The sequence below is a fragment of the Phoca vitulina genome, unplaced genomic scaffold (genome assembly GCF_004348235.1).
Source record: "Phoca vitulina isolate PV1807 unplaced genomic scaffold, GSC_HSeal_1.0 scaffold120, whole genome shotgun sequence".
NCBI classification, from domain to species: Eukaryota; Metazoa; Chordata; class Mammalia; order Carnivora; family Phocidae; genus Phoca; species Phoca vitulina.
In genome coordinates this window covers 1-26,683 of record NW_022589823.1, presented here as the reverse complement: position 1 = coordinate 26,683, position 26,683 = coordinate 1, and the positions used below count along the sequence as shown (strand labels likewise).

The 26,683-nt window shown below is 41.3% G+C and overlaps 1 protein-coding gene across 2 annotated transcripts in view; it reads right to left on the bottom strand.

The window, feature by feature from the left end:
- Positions 1-24,687, bottom strand: part of PCBP3 (poly(rC) binding protein 3) — a 264,553-nt gene extending 239,866 nt beyond the window's left edge. For both annotated transcript variants that reach the window (XM_032398764.1, XM_032398767.1), the window contains exon 1: positions 24,560-24,687. The gene's annotated coding sequence lies outside the window, so the exon portion shown is untranslated. The remainder of the gene's footprint in view (positions 1-24,559) is intronic.
- Between the last annotated feature and the right edge of the window lie 1,996 nt (positions 24,688-26,683).

The following is a 26,683-nucleotide window of genomic DNA, read 5'->3' as shown; positions in this document are numbered from 1 at the left end:
GTACAGCTTCATTTCCAAGTGGTCGAGAAACAGAGAAATAGAAAAGGGGTCAAATAATTCCCAAACTAAGAGTTTAGATCAGAAATCTTCCTCTTTTAAATTCTCTATCATTAAATACATATTTCAACAGAAATGAATTAAGACCAAAATGGGTTCTCGGAAGAGGGGTGATACCATAATAAAAACCATTGTCAGGCAGCTGGTAACGAAGAAGCCCTGTTTCATGCATTGCAGAGCGTTTCCTATGATCACCTGAAAGCAGATCGCAGCTCAGGGAGAAGAAAAAAGAGGGTGCCAGCAGTTGGAGTGACTGTTACCCACTTTACGGGTAACATAATGTCATAATGTCACATTGGAGAAAGAGATGACCTTAGGCAAAAACTGGCTAACCTGAGAGAGACAAGAAAGCATCTAGAGACAGTCCAAATACATGGGGTCACTTAGTGGGAAAAGCCACCCTTTCTGCACCCCAAGTGTACGATAAAAGGTGGAAAATGTTCTGAAAATCAAAGGCCCAAAAAGACTCCTCAATTAAGAGAGGGCTCAGCTGTAAACACAGATCAGATTACAGGGATTCTTTCCCACCCATAGCCATGCCTTCAAGATAACCCTAACTAGAAAAAAAGACACAGGTACGAGAAAGCAAACATATGAAGTAGGCTGGAGGATCAAGACTTGGACAGAACTCTGGATCTAGTTATTAACACATGGAACTCTCAGAAGCACAGAACAGAATTTGGGGGGGAATTGTACTGCCAAAGAAAAATGAACCTAAAATAAAGTCAATGACTGTCAAACCTCAGGTCCCCAAACTTCCACAAGCAGAAAGCAAGCTATGATATCTGTGCAGCCCCCAACCCCCAAGTTAGACATTCTCCTCAAGGCCCCAGCAGATGTGTCCATGGAGGACAAATACAAGGACAAGTCTCCCAGGGGCAGGGCAAGGAGTCCTGAAGGACAACAGCCAGAAGTTCTTCCTGCCACACTCCCAGAGCAGAAGTGAGTAAATCTGACACAGAACATAGTGGGACCAAGATGGATCATGACAAGACCTTGCCATCAACACATTAGAACACAGACAAAGCATGAACCTTGTCCAAGCCAAAAAACACCAGGCATGGCCCTCTCTTGGCTAGTGTGAGTGACAGCTGCTTTCTTACCAATCACAGCATTATCCTCATTCTAGCCCAACCTCCCTAGATAAGATTCATTGAGATACTCATAAAATGCTCCCACTTACTGACCTTTCTTGGCCCTTCCCTCAAATCACTCAACCAAAGCCCAAAGTCTGTAACAGGTTCTTCCTAGCATTCTCTTACCTCAAAGCCCCATGGTTCCCCGTGGTGTGTGGTCCCAACCTGCTCCATCATAGGGTCAAGGTGAGTTCCTGGTGGCCTTTGATTACCAGTCACTGACAGGCACTTTCTTTCTTTCTTTTTTTTTTTTTTTAAGATTTTATTTATTTATTTGAGATAGCGAGAGAGAGAGAGCACAAGCTGCAGGGAGGAGCAGAGGGAGAGCGAGAAGCAGGCTCCCGCTGAGCAGGGAGCCTGACGTGGGGCTCACTCCTAGGACCCTGAGATCACGACCTGAGCCAAAAGCAGACGCTTAACTGACTGAGCCACCCAGGTGCCCCATGACAGACACTTTCATAATACTTGCTCACAGGGTGTCACTCTTGCTCTGGACTAAGGACTAATTTATCTTCTATTCCCTCCCTTTCAAAATGGAAGGTTGTTTTAATTGCACTCGTCCCAGCTCAGCTCCACTACTGTACAGTGTTAGCAGCAGGTAATACGTGTGTTAGTTCAGTCACCAAACCTCATGAGTCACATCTGGACTTGACTGTCTCCCTGGGAGAGTGTATAATGGTTCTAAAAGTAGGATGGGCATGGGTATTTTCATGGCCAAGGAGAAGACTGAGACAAAAATGACTGTCCACCAAACAGCTGCCAGCCATTGACTATACATATTGCCAATTTCACACTTGCATTTAGGTGGGGCCATGTGACCAGATCTCACCAGTGGAATATACACAGTTATGATACATGTCATGTCCAGGCCAACATGGGTAAGAACTATGTGTGTCTCCTCCACGCTGTACTCCCCATCTGCCAGCTGGACAAAAGGAAGTTCAGGCCCTAGAGGATGCTACGAACCTAGCGGATGGCAGAACCAGAACTATATGGAGCCAGACCCAAATCATCATGCAGAGGAAAGCTGATCACTGATGAGGACCATCCACAGTGGGCTGTTACTTTAAAGAGAAATAAATTTTCTGTGCAAAGTCCCAACATTTGGGAGATGCTGAAATTACCCTTAATAATCCAGAAATTGGGGGCTGGAGGCACAGAGTAAAAGCATGAATTGAACTCTCAGAAACCAGCCCTCAACTTGTGTTAGAACCATAAAGGTCTAAACCCTAATGGTAAGATGTCCTGAAAAGCAAACCAGCCCTCCCAAGAACCACAGACTGATCTAAGATTGGCCTTAGAATTAAGATGGCTCCTTTAAGACTGAAGAATCCTAGAGGTAACAAGTTAAAAGCTCTCCAAAAATGATACAATCATCCTAGGTCTCAAATTATCCCTCAAAATAACTCTGCAAATACAATGTCTAGCACACGCAAAGAAATAAGACACCACAAGTAAGAAACAAAAGAAATCACAGAAAAAAGAAAAAAAGAAAAAACAGATCCACAAAAACATGAGAAGTTAGAATTACCTAATATAGACTATTTAAAAAACTACACCTGCAATAACACAAAAACAAACAACCCCTTTAAAAATGGGCAAAAGACATGAGTAGACATTTCTCTCAAGAAAATATATCAGGCGCCTGGGTGGCTCAGTCGTTAAGCGTCTGCCTTCGGCTCAGGTCATGATCCTAGAGTCCTGGGATCGAGCCCCACATCAGGCTCCCTGCTCTGCGGGAAGCCTGCTTCTCCCTCTCCCACTCCCCCTGCTTGTGTTCCCTCTCTGGCTGTCTTTCTCTCTGTCAAATAAATAAAACCTTTAAAAAAAAAAAAAAAAAAGAAAATATATCAATGGACAATAAGTACATACAGAGATGCTCAACATTACTAATCATAAAGGAAATGCTAATCCAAACGATAATGAATATCACTTCATACCCATTAGGATGGCTAGTATCAAAGAAACAGAAATTAGCAAGTGCTGACGAGGGTGTAGAGAAACTTGGTTCCTTGTGCACTGTCGATGGGTAAGTCAAATGGTGCCACTACCATAAACAACACCATGGTGGTTCCTCAAAAAATTAAACATAGAATTACCATATCATCCAGCAATTCTGCTTCTGGTTATAACTCAAAAGATTTAAAAACAGGGTCTCAAAGAGATATTTGTACACCCATATTTATAACAGCATTATTTCAAAATGGCTAAAGCATGGAAGCAACCCAAGTGTCCACTGACAGATGAATGAATAAGAAAATTGTGGTATACACATAAATGGAATATTATTCAGAATTAAAAAGGGAAGAAATTCTAACACATGTTATGACATGTATGAACCTTGATGACATTATACTAAATGAAATAAGCCAGTCACAAAAAGACAAATATTGTATGATTCCACTTATATGAGGTACTCAGTCAAAATCACAGGGACAGAAAGTAGAACGGTGGGTGCCAAGGGTGAGGAGAGAATGGGGAGTTAGTCTTTAATAGGAAGAGAATTTGAGCTTTACAAGAAGAAAAGAGCTATGGAGATAGATGGTGGTGATGGTTGCACAACATTATGAATATATGTATTACCATTGCCACTAAACTGTACACTTAAAAATGGTTAAGATGTTAAATTTTGTTATACGTATTTTACTACAATTAAAAAATTGGAAAAAACAACAAATAAGCAAAAAAATGACACTTACTATGGCCAAAAACATAAATGAGAGCTAAGAAGCTATAAAAAGTAACATAGGTTTAAATTTGTTAAGGAAAATCTAGAACTAAAAAGTAAAAAAATCCCGAATGGGTTTTTAAGCAGAGTAGGTGCTACTGAAGGGAGAACTGATGAACTGGAAACTAGGTCAGAAGAAAATACTCAAACTAAAGCATGGAGAGATCAAAATCTGGGAAACACAAAAGAGAGGGCATGAGAATATATCATGAAAAATCTAATAAACATTTCATTAGAGTCCTAGCAGGAAAGAATAGAGAAGATGAGCAGAAACAATTATCTGAAGATAATGACAGTGAATTTTCTAGACTTATGAAAGACCTCATACCACAGATACAAGAAGCCAACATACCATAGGTAGGGATATATGAAACTCAGTGAAACTACAGAAACTTAAGGTCTGTAAGAAAATCCTAAAGAAGCAATAGGAAATGCACAGATTACCTCCAGAGGCACAGCAGTTATAATGACTACTGACATCTGAACAGAAAGAACAAAAGCTAGACATTGTGGAAAGATAACTCCAACATGCTGAAAGAAAATAATGCCAACAGGAAATTCAATATACAGGAATTAGTCTTTTAAGAATAAAGGTGAGAGGGTGATGTCAGTGAAAACAGCAAAGTAAGGACCTCCAAAAATCCCCTCTTCCATAAAAGCAATGAAAAAAAAAGGCAAAAATTGTCAGATTCAACTTTGTCAGAAATCTGGGAATTTAACCAAAGGCTTACAGCAATCTGGGGAGCATTTGTTAAAGGAAAACGGTTGAATCTCCATAAGAACAGCACATTTATAGTGTTTTAACTTTCCCTATTCTCATTTTCCCCCAATGCCACCTCAGTTCTATAGTTGTCTTAAAAACCAACAGCTTGCAATGATAGTGAAAACCAGCAGTCTGGCAGTCACAGAAAGGGCCAGAACAGGATTAGAACTCTTTCAAAGCCTTATTCCCAGAGAACTGTCATTATTTGACATGGCTATTAAGTTCCACTTGCAAGGATGTCTTTATTTGACCTGAATCAGAGTAAGACCAGTGTGAAAAGCATTTTCCTCAGTAGTGTATGTTAAAACAATTAGAATCAATTGTTTCATTTTATAACTACCTGAGACAGTATACAACAGGTGGGGCAAATAATACACAAACCCAGAGCTTAATAGAAAAAGCTGGAAAATGAGATGTCTATAGGAAATTTGAAGAACTCCAACATATTCCTGGAAATCTAGAAGGTCACATGTATATGTAGAGCTGTGCACATACTCAAGGTTATAAGAATGCCCAGGAAAAACCTGAGACAACTATAAGCACACACACTGGGCTGACTTTGAGGCTCTGTACAAGTGGGAAGTAAAAGACTCAGGCAGAGCTGTAAAGTGCCTGATTAAATGTTGAAGCATACCCCAATATACACACAGAGCTCCTCAGGAAAGTCTAGGAGACTTACTGATTCCTGGCATTTAAGGAAATCTCTGTCCAATCCTTAGCTGATCACAAATGAGTGGAAATACTTGTCACAGAATACAGACTTTGCAGAGTTAGTTCAAGAAAGTCACTAAACAAAACAACAAAAACTACTACAACAAGCAGAGGCACCAAAAATCCCAGGGGAGAAAGGAGAATCAAATTTTCAGAGTTGCCACATGTATTATTTAAAATGTTTAGTTTTTGACAAATCATTATGAGACACACAAGACAGAGAGAGACAGACAGAGACAGAGAGACAGAGAAAGAGAGAGGCAATATGGCCCATACACAGGGAAAAAGCAATCAATAGAAACTGTCCCTAAGGAAGCCCTGACGTTGGACTTACAAGAGAAAGACTATATATAACCTATTTTAAATATGTTCAAAGAACTAAAGGAAACCACATCTAAAAGATTAAGTATGACAATGGTGTCTCATCAAGTAGAGACTACTAATAAAGAGACAGAATATAAAAAGGAGCTAAATAAAAATTCCAAACTAAAAAGTATAGTAACTGAAATGACAAATTCACTGGAAATATTAAACGGCATATTTGAGCAGTCAAGAACAAACTGGAGAACTTGAAGATAGGTCAACTGAAATTTTCCAGTCTAAGGAACAGAAAGTAAGAAGTAAGAAGAAAAATGAACAGAGCAGGTATTGAGCCCAATCTCTCTCCCCTATAATACAGCCCATTGTATAAAGTGAATAAAGTCTTCCTTACAAAAAGGAGAAAAGAACAGAGCCTCAGAGACCTGTGGGACACCATTAAGCATACTAACATATGTATAACAAAAGTTTCAGAAGGAGAAAAAAGAGAGAAAGGGGTATAACTTTCAGAAGGAGAAAAGAGAGAGAAGGGGATATATTTGAAGAGATAATAGCTAAAAAAACTTCCCAGATTTGGGGGAAAAACAACAACAACAACAACATTACACATCCAAGAAACTCAATGAACTCTAAGAATAAACGCCAAGATGACCATACCTAGACACATCATAATCAAGCTATTTGCACACATAGACAAAGAGAGAATCTTGACAGCAGCAAGAAAAGCAGCTCATCATTTGAAAGAAATCCTCAATAAAAGTAATAGCTGATTTCTCATCGGAAACTGTGGCAACTAGAAGGTTGTGGGATAACATATTCAAAATTATAAAAGACAAAGACTGTCAAACAAGAATTCTACATCCAGCAAAATTACCCTTCAAAAGCAAAGGAGAAATTAAGACATCTTCAGACAACAAAAACTGACAGAATAAGTTTCTAGAAAACCTGCCCTATAGGAAATACTAAATGGACTCCAGGCTAACATGACAGGATCCTAGACAGTACCTCAAATCCAGGTGAAGAAATAAAGAACACCAGTAAAGGTAAATACAGAAGTAAGTAGAAAAGACAGCATAAACATAATATTTATAAGTTTTCTCCTATCTTAAAAGAAAACTACACAGGGCAATAATTATAAATCTGTGTTGATGTGCACAGAATGTATAAAGATGTACTTTGTATGACAACACAAATACAGCACAAAGTGGGGGAGCAATGGAGATATACAGAAGCAAAGTTTTGATGTTAAATCAGTATAAATCCAAACTAAATTGTTACAAGTTGTTAATACTAAGAAGCCCCATGTAACCCCAAAGAAAATAACTAACAAAAAATAGCAAAATAAATAACAAATTAAAAGTGCACACTAAAAATTATCTATTTAATACAAAAAGTAGTAATGAAGGACAGAAAACAAGAGACATGACATATAGAAAAAAAAATAGCAAAATAGCAGGAATAAATCCTACCTTATCAGAATTGCATTAAATGTAAATGGATTAAACATTCCAACTTAAAGGCAGAAATTGTGTTGATTTTTTTTTTAAGTTTTTATTTGAATTCCAGTTAGTCAACATATAGTATAATATTAGTTTCAGGTGTACAATGTAGTGATTCAACACTTCCTTACAACACCCAGAATTCATCACAAGTACCCTCCTTAATCCCCATCACCTATTTCTCCCATCCCCCGACCCCTCTCCCCTCTGGTCACCATCAGTTTATTCTCTATAGTTAAGAGTCCGTTTCTTGGTTTGCTCATTTGTTTTGTTTATTAAATTCCACATATGAGTGAAATCGTATAGTATTTGTCTTTCCTGACTGACTTATTTCATTAGCATAATACTCTCTAACTCCATCCATATTGTTGCAAATGCCAGATGTCATTATTTTTTTTTTAATTGTTTCTTTTTTTTTTTTTTTAGATTTTATTTATTTATTTGACAGAGAGAGAGCACAAGCAGGGGGAGTGGCAGAGGGAGAAGCAGGCTCCCCACTGAGCAGGGAGCCCAATGCGGGGCTCTATCCCAGGACCCTGAGACCATGACCTGAGCCAAAGGCAGAAGCTTAAATGACTGAGCCACCCAGGTGCCCCAATGTCATTCTTTTTTATGGCTGAGTAATATTCCATTGGGTATATATATCACATCTTCTTTATCTATTCATCAGTCAGTGGACATTTGAGATGTTTCCCATACTTTGGCTATTATGCTGCTTAAAACAAAAACAAAAACGTGATCCAGTTATACATAGGCAGTATACAAGAGACACTCTTAAATTCAAAGACACTAACAAGTTAAAAGTGAAAGGATGAAAACATATATACCATCTAAATAATAACCAAAAGAGAGATGGGGTGACTATACTAACAACAGACAAATGGTCTTTAAGACAAAAATTGTTACTAGAGACAAAGGACATTTTATAATGACAAAAGGGTCAATTCATCAAGAAGTATAACAATTATACACATATGTATCTAAAAACTGAGCCCCAGAATGTATGCAACAAAAAATTAATAGAAACTGAAGGAGAATTATACAATTCACCATAATGGTTGGAGATTTCAATATCCCATGTTCAATACAGGATGGAACAAGAAGACGAAGATTAGCAAGGAAAGAGAAGATTTTAACAGCACTATAAAACAATTAGATCTAACAGATATCTATAGGGCACTCCATTAAAAAAACAGAAAATACATTATTTTAAACTACACATGGAACATTATTTAGGACAGATCAGATGTTTAATCACATCGAAATTTAAAAGAATTGAAATCTATATAAGTATGTTGTCTGACAGCAAGGAAAAGAAATTAGAAGCCAATAGTAGAAACTTAAGAAATTCACAAAGTTGTGGAAATTAAAGAACATACTTCTAAACAAGCAAGGAATCAAAGAAGAAATCACAAGGGAAATGGGAAATACATTGAGTTGACTGAAAATTAAAACACAACATATTCAAAACTTATGAGAGGCAGTAAAAGCAATGATTAGAGGAATGTAGAGCCATGAACACCTATGTTAAAAAGGAAGAATTATCTCAAATCAATAACTTAACCTTCCACCTTAAGGAATTAGAAAGAGCAAACTAAACCCAAAGCAAACAGAAGAAAGGAAAAAACAAAGATTAGAACAAAAAGAAATGAAATAGAAAATACAAAGCAATGGAGAAAAAATAATGAAACCAAAAGATGATTCTTCAAAAAGATCAATGAAACTGACAAATCTTTATCTGAACTAAGGAAAAGAAAGAGAAGACTTAAATTAGTAAAAATCAGAAATGAAACTACCAACCTTACAGAAATAAAAATGGATTACAGAGAAATATTATGAATAATTATTTGCTATCAAATTAGATAACCCAGGTAAAGTGGACAAATTCCTAGAAAGACACAAACTATCAAAACTGATTCAACAAGAAACAGAAAATCTGAATAGACCTAAACAAGCAAAGACGTTGAGTTAGTAACTGGAAACTTCCCATAAAGAAAAGTGCAGGACCAGATGGTTCCAATACTGAATTCTACCAAACATTTAAGAAGAATTAACCCCAATCCCTCACAGACTCTTCCAAAAAATAGAAAAGAACATTTCTCAATTCATTCTATAAGGCCATTATTACCCTGATATCAAAACCACAGAAATCACAAGAGAAAAAAAAAAAACAAAACATAGACCAATATGCCTTAAGAATACAAATGCCTTCTTTGGAAAAATGTCTATTCATGTCTTCTGCCCATTTTTTAATTAGATTATTTAATTTTGGGGTGTTGAGTTTTGTAAGTTCTTCACATATTTTGGATACTAATCCTTTATCAGATATATCATTTGCAAATATCTTCTCCCATTCCATAGGTTGCTTTTCAGTTTTATTGACTGTTTCCTTCATTGTGCAGAAACTTTTGATTTTGTTGTAGTCCCAATAGTTTATTTTTGCTTTTGTTTCCCTTGCCTTAAGAGACATACCTAGAAAGAAGTTGCTACAGCTGATGTAAGAGACATTACTACTTGTGCTCTTTTCCAGGATTTTTATGGTTTCAGGTCTCACATTTAGATCTTTAACCCATCTTGAATTTATTTTTGTGTTTAGTGCAAGAAAGTGGTCCAGTTTCATTCTTTTGCCTGTTGCTGTCCAGTTTTCCCAACACCACTTGTTTAAGAAACTTTTTCCCATTGGATATTCTTTCCTGCTTTGTCAAAGATTAATTGACCATATAATTGTGGGTTTGTTTCTGGGTTTTCTATTCTGTTCCACTGATCTATGTACATGTCTATTTTTGTGTCAGTACCATACTGTTTTGATTAGTACAGCTTTGTAATATAACTTGAAGTATGAAATTGTGATGCCTCCAGCTTTGCTTTGCTTTTTCAAGATTGCTTTGGCTATTCAGGGTCTCCTGTTGTTGGGGTTTTTGTTTTGTTTTGTTTTCCATTTTTTTTTATTTGTTGATAAAAACTTAATTGGTATTTATCAGACTCATAATAAGAATAAATTTTCAAAAATTCACCTAGTAAAACTCCTTAACAAGCTTTCCCATAAGGAATTAAAATCATCTGTGGTGATGACTCACCATAGGCCTTCATTTTTTTTTTCTTGATGTAGTGTTCCATGGTTCATTATTTGCATATAACACCCAGTGCTCATTGCAATATGTGCCCTCCTTAATACCCATCACTGGGCTAACCTATCCCCCCACTGCCCTCCCCTCTGAAACCCTCAGTTTGTTTCCCAGAGTCCATAGTCTTTCATGGTTCATCTCCCCCTCTGATTTCCCCCCTTTCATTTTTCCCTTCCTTCTCCTAATGTCCTCCATGCTATTCCTTATGTTCCACATATGAGTGAAACCATATGATAATTGTCTTTCTCTGCTTGACTTATTTCACTTAGGATAATCCCCTCCACTTCCATCTATGTCAATGCAAATCGTGGGTATTCATCCTTTCTGATGGCTGATTAATATTCCATTGTACATATGAACCACATCTTCTTTATCCATTCATCTGTTGAAGGGCATCTCGGCTCCTTCTACAGTTTGGCTATTATGGACATTGCTGCTATGAACACTGGGGTGCGTGTGCCCCTTCTTTTCACTACCTCTGTATCTTTGGGGTAAATACCCAGTAATAGAATTGCTGGGTCATAGGGTAGCTCTATTTTTAACTTTTTGAGGAACCTCCATACTGTTTTCCAAAGTGGCTGTACCAACTTGCATTCCCACCAACAGTGTAAGAGGGTTCCCCTTTCTCCACATCCTCTCCAACATTTGTTGTTTCCTGCCTTGTTAATTTTTGCCATTTTAACTGGTGTAAGGTGGTATCTCAATGTGGTTTTGATTTTAATTTCCCTGACAGCTAATGATGTTGAACATTTTTTCACGTGTCTGTTAGCCATTCGTATGTCTTCTTTGGAGAAGTGTTTGTTCTTCTGTGGGTTCTATACAAATTTTAGGATTGTTTGTTCTAGCTCTGTAAAAATGCTGTTGGTATTTTTATAGGGATTGCATTAAATGTGTAAACTGCTTTGGATAAAGAAGACATACAGACGGCCGACAGACACATCAAAAAATGATCAACATCACTCATCATAAGGGAAATGCAAATCAAAACTACAATGAGATATCACCTCACACCTGTCAGAATGTGTAAAATTAACAACACAAGAAACAGGTGTTGGCAAGATGTGGAGAAAGGGGAACCCTGTTGCACTGTTGATGAGAATGCAGACGTGCAGCCACTGTGGAAAACACAGTATGATGGAAGTTCCTCAAAAAGTTAAAAATAGAACTACCCTATGATCCAGCAATAGCACTACTAGGTATTTACCCAAAGAATAAAAAAATACTAATTCAAAGGGGTAGATGCACACCAATGTTTACAGCAGCATTATCTACAATAGACAAATTATGGAAACTGCTCACGTGGCCACTGACTGATGATGCATAAAGAAGATGTGATATATATATACAATGGAATATTACTCAGCCATAAAAAAGAATGAAATCTTGACATTTGCAATGACACAGATGGAGCTAAAGAGTATAATACTAAGCAAAATAAGTCAGAGAAAAACAAATACCATATGACTTCACTCATATGGAATTTAAGAAACAAAACAAACAAGCAAAGGGACAAAAAAAGAGAGAGAGAGGCAAACCAAGAAACAGACTCTTAACTATAGAGAACAAATTGATGGTGACCAGAGGGGAGGTGGGTGGGTGATGGAGATTAGGAGTGCACTTGTGGTAGTGACTACCAGGTGAGGTATGGAAGTATTGAACTGCCACACAGTACACCTGAAACTAATATTATACTGTATGTAAGGTAACCAGAATTTAAGTAAAAACTTCTTTAAAAAATTCAAATGTAAAAATCCTCAACAAAATACTAACAAACTGAATCCAGCAATATATAAAAAGGATTATCCACCATGACCAACTGGAATTTATCCAAGAAATGCAGGGTTGGTTCAACATACAAATATCAATTGGTATAATGCACAAAATTAAGAAAATGAAGGACAAAAAAAGTATGATCATCTCAGATGCAGAAAAAGCATCTGACAACAATACCACTCTTTTATGACAAAAACACTTAACAGAATAAAAATAGAAGGGAACCTCCCAAACTAACAAAGGACATCTCAAAAGCCCACAGCTGACAACATACTGAATGGTGAAATACTGAAAGCTCTCCCCCTAAGATCAGGAACAAGATTAAGATGTTCACCCTGGCCAGAACAATGCAACACTGTACTATAACCAAGGCAATTATAAAGGAAACAGAAATAAAAGGCATCCAGATTAGAAAGGAAGAAGTAAAATTATCTATATACGCATTATTATATAATCTCATATATATAAACTCCTCAGGAATCCACTAAAAAACTATTATAGCTAATAAATTCCATACTCATGGACTGGAAGACTTATATTGTTAAGATGGCAATACTCTCAAATTGATCTACACATTCAGTGCAATCCCCATAAAAATTCTAGCTGCCTTTCATGCAGAAATTGACAAGCTAATCCTAAAAATCATATGGAAATGCAAGGAACCAGGAATAGCTAAAACAGAAGAACAAAGTTGGAGAACTCACACTTCCCAATTTCAAAACTTACAATTCAACAATAAGACAAACAATCCAATAAAAAAATGGATTCAAAAAGATTTGAATAGACACTTCTCCAAAGAAGACATGCAAACAGCCAGTAAGCACACAAAAAGGTTACCAACAGCATCAGTTATTAAGGAAATTCTAATCAATACCACAATGAGATACCACTTCACACCCACTAGGATGGCTATAATCAAAAGACTGGAAAATGACAAGTGTTGGTGAAGGCATGAAGAAATTGGGACCCTCATACACTGCTGGTGAGAATATAAAAAGGTGCAACATCTTTGGAAAACAGCTTGGCAGTTACTCAAAAAGCTAAACATACAATTACTATATGACCAGCAATTCCACTCCTAAGTATATACACAAAGGAACTGAAAATATGTATGTATACAAAAACTTACACATGACTTTTCATAGCACACTATTCCTAACAGCCAAAAAAGTAGAAACAACCCAAATGTCTACCTACTGATGAATGGAGAACTAAAATGTGATATATCCATACAATGTGATACCATTTAGCCATAAAAATGAAGTACTGATACACAACAGAACATGGATGAACCTTGAAAATAGTATACTAAGTAAAAGAAACCAGACATGAAAGGCCACATATTTATGATTCCATTTATATGAAATGTCCCTAATAAGCAAATCCTTAGAGACAGAAAGTAGATTAATGGTTGCCAGGGACTGGGACAGGGAGGAATGGGGAGTTACTGTTAATAGGTATGAGGTTTCTTTTTAAGGTGATGAAAATGTTCTGGAATTATGTAGCACTCATGGTTGCACACCTTGTAAATATACCAAAATCCAATGAATCAGAAACTTTATGTTTTTTTAAGATTTTATTTATTTATTTGACAGAGAAAGAGAGTGAGAGCACACAAGCAGGAGGAGCAGCAGAGGGAGAGGGAAAAGCAGGATCCCCGCAGAGCAGGGGGAGCCAGATGTGGGACTTGATCCCAGGATCCCAGGATCATGACCCAAGCCGAAGGCAGTTGTTTAACCAACTGAGCCACCCAGGCACCCGAATAAGAAACTTTAAAAGGGTGAATTTTATAGCATGCAAATTATATCCCCCCCACAAAAAAATAAGTAAATTTAAAAATTTTTTTAAATAAAAGTGAAATCAAAATAGTTTTAGAAAGAAAAAAACAGGGAGCGTCTACTACCAGCTGGTCCACAATAAAGAAATTTCTAAAGAAGGCTCACTCTTCAGGCAGAAGGGAAGCGACCCCAGAATGAAGGTCAGAAATGTCAGAGAACAATGAAAAGCAAAAAATGGACAAAGTTGTGAATAAATGTAAATGAACACTGATGGTACATTAAAGAACAACACTGTTAATATTAGTATTTCATAGAGTTTAAAAAGAGCTTACAGAATTAAGACACACGATAATAAGCACATATAAATCTGGAGAGGGTGAATGGAGTTCAAGTCCTCCAGTATAACTGCATTATCTGGATAAGTTAATAACACATTATTTAATTTACATGGTAACCATGAAAAGAAAGAAAAATAAAATGTAACCTCCAAAAAAGTGAAGAGAGTAGAAAAGTAAAATGATTTTTAAAAATCATAATACTGTTTTAAAATAAGATAGAAAAATAAACACAGAACATGTGGGACAAGAGAAATAAATAATAAGAGTATAGACTTAAACTCAAATAGATTACTAATTATATTCAACATAAATGAGTTGAATGTTCTAGTTAAAAGACAAAAATTATCAGACTGGATGAAAAACAATCTAATTATTTGATTATTTTGCAACATACATACCTAAAGTTTAAGAAAACAGTTTTGAAAGTAAAATGATAAAAAAACAAAGATATCATGCAAATATGAGCCTAAAGCAATCTGTTATGGCTATTTTCGCATTGGCATATGATACCATAGGCAAAGAGTCATTACTAGAGTTAAAGAAAACCACTGTTAATAATTAAAGTCTCAGTTCTTCAGGAAGACATAACAATTTTATATTTGCATGCCCCTAATAGCAGGGACTCAAAGTATATACATAAAAATTGACAGAACTTCAAAGAGAAGTAAGACAAATCCATAATCATAATGAAATTGGGTAATTATCTTAGTAATGGATATAACCACCAGACAAAAAAAAAAAGAATACTAAGAAAACAGAAGATGTGAATAGTATGTTATAAGTTAGCTGAATGGAATGTATAGAACATTGAACCTAATTCTTTTCAAGCACACAGGAATGTGTGAGAAAACTTATAGTCCATATTCTGGGCCATCAGGCACATCAGCAAATTTCAAAGAATTAAAATCATAAAGAGCAAGATTTGGGGGCAATGCAATTGTGCTGGAAAAGAATAAGAAAATATGCATATGTTTGGAAAATTTTAAATATTCTTCTAAATGACCTATAAATTTAAAAAATCATACTGGAAATTAGAAAATATAACTGCCTTAGTCTCCTTGGGCTGCTGTACCAAAACACCATAGACTGAGGGGCTTAAACAATGGACATTTATTTCTCACAGTTCTGGGGGCTGGGAAGTCTGAGATCAGAATGCCAGCATGGGAGAGTTCTGGTCAGGGGCCTCTTCCTGGCTTGCGGATAGCTGTCTTCCTGCTGTATCCTCACTTGGCAAGAGAGAGAAAAAGAGCAAGTTCTCTGGTCTCTTCTAATAAGGTACTAATCCCATCACGCTCATGACCTCATCTAAACCTAATTATCTCCCAAAAGCTCCATCTCCAATACCATCATATTGGGGGCCAGGGCTTCAACATATGAATTTGAGGGGGGCACAATTTGGTGTATAGTATATACTAAACAATAAGGAAAATACCTCAAATCAAATTCTGTATGATACAACTGAAGCATTACTTTATAAGGAAATGTATCACCTTAAATACACATATTAGTAGGGGGAAAAAGCTGCAAATTAATAAACCAAGTAGTCATCTCAAATTGGAGAGAAAACAGCTACGGAAAAAGAAAATTATGGGCCAATGTCACTCGGAGACATGGATGCATAAATCCCAAGCAAAACATTAGTCACTGAAATTTAATCAATATATTCTAAGAATAAGCTAATATGAACACGTTATGTTTATACAGTGGTCATCTGTGAGTGACAGAATGAAATACTTTTATTTTGCTTTTGATACGAATCTTTATTTTGCAAATTTTCTAAATAAACATTTATGAATCAGGAAAAATATTTTTTTAAATATTTTTAAATTAATAATTTTCTGCTGATCTCTTTCTCATACTTATGAAGCCAACTAGTTCATAAATGGCAAGAAGAAAAGAGCAAGAGGTAGCTCAGAAAAGCCATTTAATTTGAGTAATCACAAGGCTACAAGACCTAATGTGTCTCAGTGTCTCTATTTGGTTGAGAACAAAGAAAGAGTGGATAGGAGTAGAAATGGATTTACAAAGATAGGGATGTGATAAGAGCAATTCGTTGGCTTTTTGACCAGGCACTAAGGGAGCGATCTCATACACAAATGTGTCTATAAATAGAATCCATACTGCACTTTAATGAATAATTTAAAAGCACTTTGCAAACAGGGTTAAGAAAACAGGAACCTAAAATGCTCAAAAATCAATAGTTCTGTCCTATCCCAACCTGGTGAGTTACACAAACAGATGTTTGAGCTTTATATCATTTTTTAGAAACACTGGAAGCTGGGGGGCGCCTGGGTGGCTCAGTCAGTTAAATGTCCGACTCTTGGTTTTGGCTCAGGTCGTGATCTCAGGGTTGTGAGACTGAGTCCTGCACTGGGCTCTGTGAGTCTGCTTGAGATTCTCTCCCTCTCCCTCTCCCTCTTCTCTCCCTCCACTTGCACTCTCTCTCTAAAATAGAGTAAATACATAAAATCTTTAAAAAAAAAAAAAAGAAACATTGGAAGCTGGGTAGTTAAGTGACAAAAGGTTTAAAAACATCTACAAGCTCTGACCTAATAATTCTGCCTTTAGAAACTTATCCTTCATAAATTATCAGTGATACAAACAATGATCTTGGTATAGGTTATTGATTATTGATCAAAGCATTATTTATGATGATAAATATTTTAAAGCAGCATAAATGTCCAGCTATGTTCAATCAATTGGGACATCCACTGGAATAGTATGCAGCCATTTAAAATCATATTTTAAAAGACTATAATATGACACAAGAAATTCTCACTATGTAGTACAAAGAAAGAAAGCTGTTCATAAAATACCATGGAATGAATCCCAACTTAGGATATGCATATCATACCACACATAAAGGTAGAAAAACACAATGGCTATTGTCGTGTAGTAAGATTATGAATGTTTGTTTTGTCCTTTATACTTCCTGCTTGCTTCAATTTTTCTACACAAAACATTCGTATCACTTTTAAAAATAGAAAAAAAAGTTTCAAAAAATAATTTTTAAAAACTGCTTTTCTCAACTAGATTCAAATACCCTTCATCAATCCAAATCTACTTCTAGTAAGGATAAAGGGGAGGTCAGTAAAGAACTGATACATTAGTTTTCTACAGCTGTATAACAAACTGAGCAACTTAAAATTTACATTTATTATCTCGCAGTTTCTGTGAGTTAAGAGTCTGAGCAGGCTTACCTAGGTTTCCCGCCCAGGGTCTCACAAGGCTGCAATCATGGCGTTGACCAGGCTATGTTCTCATTAGAAGCCTTAAGTGGGGGAAGAATTCCCTTCCAAGCTCACTTGGGTTATTGGTAGAGGTTGTTTCCTTTGCTGTAGGACTGAGCGCCCCTGCTTCTTACTGGCTATCCCTGAAGGTCACCCTCAGCTTCTAGAGGTCACCTGAAGTTCTTGCCATGGGGGCTTCCCCAACATAGCTGCTTACTCAAGCCACCAAAGAGAGTCTCTAAATGAGTTTCTAGCAAAATGGAATTTAATATAACGTAACATAATCAAGGAAGTGACATTCCATTACTTTTCCATATTCTATTGGTTAGAAACAAGTCCTACTTCAATAGGAAAAGATTATACAAAGGCATGAATCATGGGGATCATGGTGGGGCCATCGTCATACAGTCATACAGTCTGTCCACTATACCTAGTCTCCCAGGGCAGAGCCCAGGCAAAGGAGGGAAACATCTGCTTGCATCTGAAGGCTCTTCTCATCAACTGACTACCCATAAACAAAACTGAACCCTGCTCTCTCTACACAGCTGGAGCAGAATGGTGCTGTAAGAAGTGAAGGGAGAGTTCACCATGAGTCAGAGTTAACATAGAGAATTTAAGCAGGGAGGTGGGAACTATGCCAGCCCTGAAGGATAGTTAAGACTTAGATCCCTGGAAAGGAATAAGAAAGGGAGGCTAGAATAAGGACAGCTAGAGAGACAGAATTCCCAAGGTGGGTTCTGAAGAGAGTAAGTAGGATGGTTTGTTCACAACAAATATAAACCAACATATTGGTAGTTTCACATTCTAGTCAGTCCCCTGATGACCAACCTACCTATAGACCTTGCACACTTGTAAAACTTCAAACAAGACCTAGAGAGGAACACGGTTTGAATTTTGGCTAACTGTGCAGTACTGACAACAATTAACGTCCATAGTTTGGTAAATGTTACTAATATTTGTCCCGAGCTTCTGGGACATGGAAGACTCAACCTCCCTGCTCCATTGGAAACTAAGTATGGCCAGAAAGACTCCTCCTGGCCAACAAAATGTGAGAAGAATGGTACTGCAACCCTTCTACAGTGGTAACTGCTGGTGTAAGAATCTCCATATTCTAAAAGGGTCCAGATCCAGAATATTTAAGAATCAATTTTGCCAAACTTCCAAGGAACAAAAATCCTTCCCTTTCAGAAACTATTAAAGGGAAGATGAAGCATCACCATGATACCAAATCTGAATAAGGGCAATACAAGAAAAGATTAATATTGGTCAATACTTCTCACGAAAATATATGCCAAAACTGTAAATCAAATATTACCATATTGGATCCAATAATAATTTTTAAAATAGTCTGTCATGACAAAGTAACGTTTATCCCAAGAAATCAATGATGGCTTAAAATTAAAAGATTAAAATACTTCATCTCAGTCACTATTTTTTTTCTTTTTCTTTTATTTTATAAAGATTTTATTTATTTATTTGACAGAGAGAGAGAGAGAGAGAGCACCAGCAGGGGGAGCAGCAGGCAGAGGGAGAGGGAGAAGCAGGCTCTCCCGCTGAGTAGGGAGCCCCATGCGGGGCAATCCCAGGACCCCGGGATCATGACCTAAGCCAAAGGCAGACGTTTAACTAACTGAGCCACCCAGATGCCCCATCAGTCACAATTTAAAAAAGAAAAAACATAAAATCATCTAAGTAGGTAAAGAAAATCATTTGTTAACATTCAAAATCTATTAATGGTGTTTTTAAAATCTTTTATCAAACTATTAGCAGAGGAGACCATCCTTAACCTAATAAAAGGAATCTACCAAAAAACAAGAGCAAACTTCATATTTAAGGCTCTAAAAGTATTGCCTTTAAAGTGTAAAACAGTATTAGCATAGCCTTATCATTCTATGCAACTTTGTCTAGTGTCCAAACAATGGAAATAAGACAAGAAATAAATAAAAGACTTAAAGCCTAGGAAGGAAGAAATGAAATTATCATTATTTACATGGAGAAATCAGAAACAGATCCACATGTTTGTAAATTTTGTATGTTTCAAAGGAAGCACTGCAAATCATTGGGGAAAGGATGCTATTCAATAAAAAGTACTGATACAATTGGTTATGCATTTGGAAAAGTTCTAAAATTATATCTCTACCTCATACCTCACACAAAAATAAGTTCCAAGTAGAATATAAAAAGGAAATATTCAATTTTTTATAAAGATGAGAATATCCTATGACCTTGGGGTAACAAAGAATTTCTTAAGTAAGACTCAATAACCACAAACCATAAGGAAAAGATTAATAAATTTGACTGCATTAAATTTAAAATCTGTTCATCAAAACAGCATTTTTAAAAGGATAAAAAAATAAGCATAAATAGAATCCAGAATATATAAAGGACTTCTAAAAAGCAATAAAAAGGACAACCCAGGTAACAAATGGCCAAACAATACACAAATACAATTTATAGAAGAGGAAACCTAAGTGGCCACTAAATGGATAAAAAATCCTCACACTTACTAGTAATCAAGAAAATGCAAATTAAACAGTGAGATATTTCATACCTAAGTTGACTAACAACAATTAAAACATCTGAAGATACAAGGGATTAGAGAGGCTGTGAAGAAATAAACCTTTGGAAAATACTTTGACAACAGCTCTGAGACTGGAATTGGCCCATCCTATGGCCCCTACAGTCCCACCTGTACATGTAGACCTGAGTGCCCAGCACAGAGGAAAGGTGGGCCAGCAGGAAGTGGCAGTAAGCAAGGGTAGAGACTAAACAGACTGCTAGAAGAAAGACTTCAGATGGGAGTTAGGCCAGGAAAGAGTATTAAAGGCCAGTCTGGCCAGGAGATGAAAGTAAGCATCAGAACCATGTTTACCTGGGGCAACTTCCTCCCAACAGCATCTAAATCATTTTGTGTTCTACTGCCTATCTGATCATGTAATTTCCTCTTTAAACTTCGCCAGCTAAAACTTTCTAGAACAGTTCCAACTTGTATCAGGTTCCTATAGCTGCTCTAACAAATGTCTACAAATTTAGTGGCTTAACATAACAGAAATTAATTATCTTTCAGTTCTGGAGGTCAGAAGTCAGACACAAGGTCTTACTGGGCTAGAATCAAGGTATAGGCAGGGCTGTGTTCCCTTCAAGAGGCTCTGGGTGAGTATCCATTTTCCCACTTTTTCCTGCTTCTAGAGCTTGCCCACATTCCTTGTCTTGTAACCCCTTCCATCTTCTAAGCCAGCAATGACGGGTACTCTTCCTCATTTCACATCACTCTGACACTAGCTCTTCTGCCTCCCTCTTCCATATTTAAGGACCCTTGTGATTAGTTTGGGCCCACACAGGGAAATCCAGAATAATCTCCTTGTTTTAAAATCAGCTGAGTAGCAACTTTCATTTCATCTATTACCTCAAATTCTCCTTGCCATGTAACATAACATATTCATAGGTTCTGGGGATTAGAATGTGGAGAGCTTTGGGAGACCATTATTCTGCCTGCCACACCACCTCCAGTCAACTCTCCCCCACACCTCTGAGTTCCAACACTTTCATAATGCCATCCACGCCTTCACCACCACACACTCTGTTCTCCAGTCACATCAACCTTCTGGTCTTTTTGTAATCGATTTTAGACCCATCCATGCCCAATTACAATTCGCCCTTCAGGTCTCAGCCCAAGGCCACCTCCTTTCTGAAGGCTTCCCTGATTCCCAGCATAAATGAATTACCCCACTTCAACACACCAACCCAATTTTCTGTGTATCCGAATTGCAGCACTCAGTGTGGCCCCCTGTAACCATCAATTTACATGTCCTTTTGTCAGTCCAAAGTAGAGTCCTTCCATGATAAATACTATGTCTCCTTCCCCGTGTGGGTTTTCAAATCACAGCAGAGGGCCAGGCAAAGAGTGGGCACTCAGAGAGTATTTCTGAAGTTTAGAGGAGGGAGAAAGAAGCTGCCCTGGGTTTCCCTCAACAAAAGAGGTTACTCTTTCACAGAGTAATGTGAGTTAAGTGCACAGCTGATGGGGCCGAAGAACTAGTTCAGATGCTCACAGCAAAAACACCTTAACAATTCACTGCATAGTTTGATGCACAATTTACAATCATGTGGAAGAATCTCTGTACCCATTATTTCTTATTGCTAACCTGTGGGGCAATTCTAAAGGAACTGACAAAATTAACCTCAAGAGAATAAAGAATTTATCTAAAATGATTTACGAAGATTTCCTCAAAATTATAGAAAAGAGAGTAGATGTTGCTCCAACATAGCAGAAATGCCTGACAACTGACGACTGCCCAACAGCCCTACCACATACACAGAGGGTTCCAGTCCCTCTCTGGGAAGGCTGGAAAGCACCACATGAGTGTGAGGGGTGCTACAACTGACCTTGTTTAGGGAAAAACAAATTGCCTCTATGTACAAATATATGTATATATTAAAATAAAGTGTACATTTTTAAGAGGGTGGGTGTTTAAGGAAACAGGACCCCATTTAATTTCAATGATTTGTTACTTGATGTCCATACTCCAGCAAGAAAATTCCCACATGCTGAGAAGACTAAGTGAGGGAAAGGAAATGTTGAGTCGACACAATTATCCACTTGAAAAAAAGACACAACAACATGGCTTGAGTTTTTAAAAGAAATGCTTCCATTCAGACTCAATAGAACTTCCCTGTTCAACTGTTCAACTTTTCTTTAAATGTGTAAATTTTGAAAATGATTTTATTTTTTTAATTTGAATTCAATTAGTCAACACATAGTACATCATTAGTTTCAGATATAGTGTTCAACAATTCATAAGTTGCGGATAACACCCAGGGCTCATCACCTCACGTGAACAGACTCCAAAAAACCCTCTCACACTGGAAAGGAAATTTAAGACGAAGAAACTGAAATAGAGGACATGTGTTCAGCACCATGGACAGTGGGCACACAACCTGCTTGTAGGAGTCCCAGCTACCAGGGCTGAGAGCTCAGAGATATCCGGGCTGCCCCCAAATCTACAGTATTCATTGTAATGTTTAAGTTGGGACTGATTCGAATACATTAGTGGGTATTTTTCTTTGTTCTGTCCAAAAAGGACCAGCCTCCACCGAAGGGATGTACAATTCCCATCTACGAAGATCTGCTTCAGTGATCTCTTTTACAGTAAAGCCCTGAGGTTTCTGTGAAAATAGGAATGACTTTGCCATTGACACATGGCAACCAGTCCAGAAACTGGCTACACCTCCAGAAATGAAACCGTTCAAACTGAAACACAACATCCAGCCTTGAATGGCTAAATTGTTTCAAGGACCTCACAACACAGCATGCTCTCAGCCTCCCTCCAACAACAGGAAAAAAGATAACTTCCTTTTAAACATCTGGCAAAATGAACCCATGTGTTGAAATTTTCACATAATTACCTTAAAAATATAATCACAAAGTTGTACATTTTCTCCAACGCTGAGTATTAATAAAGATATCTGGAAAAGTGATATTCTGAGGTCCAATATCACCACTAATCAGCACTACCTATAGCAACACCAGTCACATAGCCCTGAATTCTACACAGGATGCCCAATCTTTTCAGTTATAAGGACAACTTTCCTCCTTTTACCATCAAAGCTATTTCAAAACCTTAAAATATTGAGTATCAGCTAACGAAGAATATAATGAAGTTATATAAGTTCTGGAACACTTGCAATGAACTTGCACTGTATAGACAACAGCATCTACATACCAGGGAAAGATAACAATGCTCACAACAGCAGTGCTCTAAGACATCCGTGGGTCAGTGAGTGCACCTGCCTCTGAAGACCCCTTGGCTTCTGATGGCTCTCCAAGTCTGAAAACACCCCCCACCACTTCTCCAGCTCCCCTGATGGGAGGATCAGTGAGGTCTTTTCAGTTCTCGTCCGCCGTCCCTCCGGAGTGCCACTGTTCTGCAAACAGTCTCTCTGGCCAGAATGGGTGTCTCTGAGACATCTGAAGAAGATGCGTTGTTCTTGCGCAGGAAGGGGCTGGGAATCAGTTCTCTTCAGCGGGGACGCACACTTGCAAACCTCCTTTGATCCCAACATCTAAGCCAAATCCAAAACACAGACAAGGGCGACGCTTCACCCTGACCGCAAGTTAAATTCCGGGAGGATCGGCGGGGGCCCGTGCCACAGTCTGTGCACCACCCCACCTCGTCCCAGGGCTCCGTGGCGGCCGTGCTGCCCTACTACTCCTGGCGAGTCACGCCGGGAATCCCCGCCAACGACAGAGCCGTTCGCTCACAGCAGAACCGAGGAGGCCCCGACGTCCACGCTGCCTTGAAGGCAGGCAGGAAGCGGAGGCCAGCCTGAGCCACCTGAGCACCGCGCGCTGCGGACTGCCGAATTTGTAAGCACGGACTGCACGCCAGGAGGAAGAAGCCGCAAGAAGGAAACCAGACGCTCAGCAGACGGCACCTGCGGAGCAGGACACCGGCGGGACCGGGGGCAGAAGCGGGCACGTGCGCTCGCCCTGCTCGGCGGCCACCGCGGCTGCGGACCCGCGCCACGCGGAGGGAGGACCCTGCCCGGCCTGCCCGCGACCCCAGCCCACACCGAACACGCTCCCCGAAGCGCAGAGCAGCGGGCGGCAGGTGTGTGCCGACCAGCACCACCGACCTGAACTCCGCTCCCGGAGCACCGTTCCTGCCTCTAACTTCGGGACCTGGGGGGCGGGCGGCCGGACGCGGCCGGGGGTCCGCGCCCCGCTCAGCTGGCCCGCGAGCCCGCGCGGCCCGGGGGCGGAGGGCGGCCGAGGCCGTGGGCGCCCCCGGGGCGGCGGGGCGGACGCGCGGACCCCCGGCTCCGGGCCCGCGAACCCGCCCGCAGCCGCGCACCAACTTGGTGGGGCCCCCGCGGGTCTCTCGGGCCCTCCCGCCCGGCCGGCGCCAGACGCGCGCCCCCCAGCGCCGGGAGCCCCGCGGGCAAAGTTAGCGGGGCTCCCCGGCCCCGGCCCGGCCCCTCGCTCAGGCCCCGGGCTGCGACCCCAGTCCCTGCCCCCGACCCGGATCTCCGGCCCTGACCCCGGCTCGAGCCCTGGACCCGGGCCAGGACCCCCGCCCCCGGTCCCGCCCGCGACCACTCACCTGTCCGCGGAGGAGGGCGTGCCCGCCGGCTGGCCGAGCCGGAGCCCGGGGTGGGGCCGGGATGGGGGGGGAGCGGGTGACGACGGGGCGTTCGAGGCGGCGACGGAGCCTGAGGCGACCGAGTCTGAGGCGACTGAGGCGGCGGTAGCTGCTCCTCGCGCTCCAGCCGAGGCGCTGCGCGCGGCGCGGGCCCGCCCCCTCTGCGCTGCTGACCAATCCCGCGCCGCCCGCCGCCGCTGGCCCCGCCCCCCGCCCAAGTACTGGGCCTCGCGAAAGCGGGCGCAGCGGGCCAATCGAACGGAGGAACAGCGACGGATGAGGCCAATCGGAACCCGGGAAGCTCTATGGAAAGAAACCAATTAGCGTCGCGGGGGGTGGGAGGGAGGTGGTGAAGCAAGACCAATGGTGATGGGGGCGTGACGGAAATTAGGGCGGGGTCTTGGGCGTGCGAGTCACTGGTCGTGGGCGGGGCCACGAGCCTGTCACTGGGCAGGGACGGCACCAGACTTGAGGCAGAGCCCAAGGTGGGGCGGGGCCATAAATGAAAGGGGGCGGGGTCTCGGGCGAAAGGGTCATTGGCTGGGGCGGGGGCAGGGGCGGGACCACAAGTGGGCGGGTCCTAGAACTGGGGCGAGGCCACAAATGGGGCAGGGTAAGAGGCGGGCTAGTAGCCGGGGGCGTGGCCTGGGGGCTCCGTGGTAGGTGGAGGTGAAGCAGGGCCACAGGGGGCGGGGAGGGGACGGGTCACTGGCTGGGGGCGTGGCCTGGGGCGGTTCCTGGGAGGGGCAGAGGCAAGCCCTGGGAAGGGAAGAGATATGGGATGGGAGGGGCAAGTCCCCGGAGCGTCGGGGGCGTGGCCTGGGCTGGGACCGTGAAGACGGAGGCGGGGCCAAAGGTGGGGGTGGGAAGGGCGGGTCCCTGGAGGGAAAGGGGTGGGGCGTTGGCCGGGCGCGTCCCAGGGCTAGGGGAGGGTTGGGAGGGCGGGGAGGGGAGAGGGAAGGTGAGGGGCGGTAACTTGCCGTGGGCGTGGCCTGTGGCGGGGACGGGTCACTAACCGGGGAGTGGCCTGGTTGGTCTCGGCCGTGGGACCGGCCCAGTGGACCTGGGCCCTCCGCGGCCGGCGCCCTCCCCCTCCTCCCTCCGCAAGTCTCGGAGGCGCTGGGCAGGGGTCCTGTAGCAGTCAACATAGCGGGCAGTCTCCCGGCCTGCGGGGCCTGGTCCTGAGACTCCGGCCCTCTCGGTCCGCAGGCCTTGCTCAAGTCGCCCCGCCCCGGGCGAGCCTGCCCAGCACCTGTCCCCGCCCCTCAGCAGGTGCCCGCTTTCCTGCCGGCCGTGGAATCCATGCGCCAGTCTGCGGGTCCCGACGCCCCGGATGCGGCTGCGCTTCTGCCTCGACGTTCGCAGGTGCGTGGGTCAACACACCTGCCCGCAGGTGACCCAGGAAGGTGACCAAGACCGCCTGAAGAGCCCCTAGGCTGTCCTCAGGGGACACAGTGCCTCACCTGTTTTTGCTTTATTACCCTTTCTTGCACACCTCCTGGCCTTCGCTCTGCTTTGTGTTACGGTCGCTTTCGTGCAGCTGAACCCTTGTGTCTCATCTGTGCATTTGGGGCCTGTTTTTAGCAGATTATTTCTTCCAGTGCAGCATCGCACAGCATGAGCCAGATCACAGGCACCGCGGCGACCCCCGACTGCGCAGGAGTGACCCGCGGGGCAGCCAGGCCTACAGGGGTCCTGGACTCCCTACCCCGCACCCCTCGGGGAGCCACGGGAAGGAACTCGGCCTCGCTCGGCCTCCTTGGGCCTCCTTAGCACCGGGAGGGCTCAGCTGGCTGCCAGGGCAGGGACTGGGGGATGGGCCTGGGGATGCAGCTGTGACGCTGGGCGCCCGTATTGGTACCCTTTGCCCCTAGCCTGGGGCAAGAGGCACTTCCCAGGCTTCTCCTTTGTGAACCCTACTCCTTCGTGGGCCACTGGAAGCCCACCCACTGAAAGGTCACCATTATGACCACTTCTTTTTGTAGGATCCTCGCCCCAGTACACAAAGGACCCCTCGGGCATTCAGAGACAGGCGAGGCTGGGCAACACTCAGACACAGGGCAGCAGTCCATACAAGCATGGGGG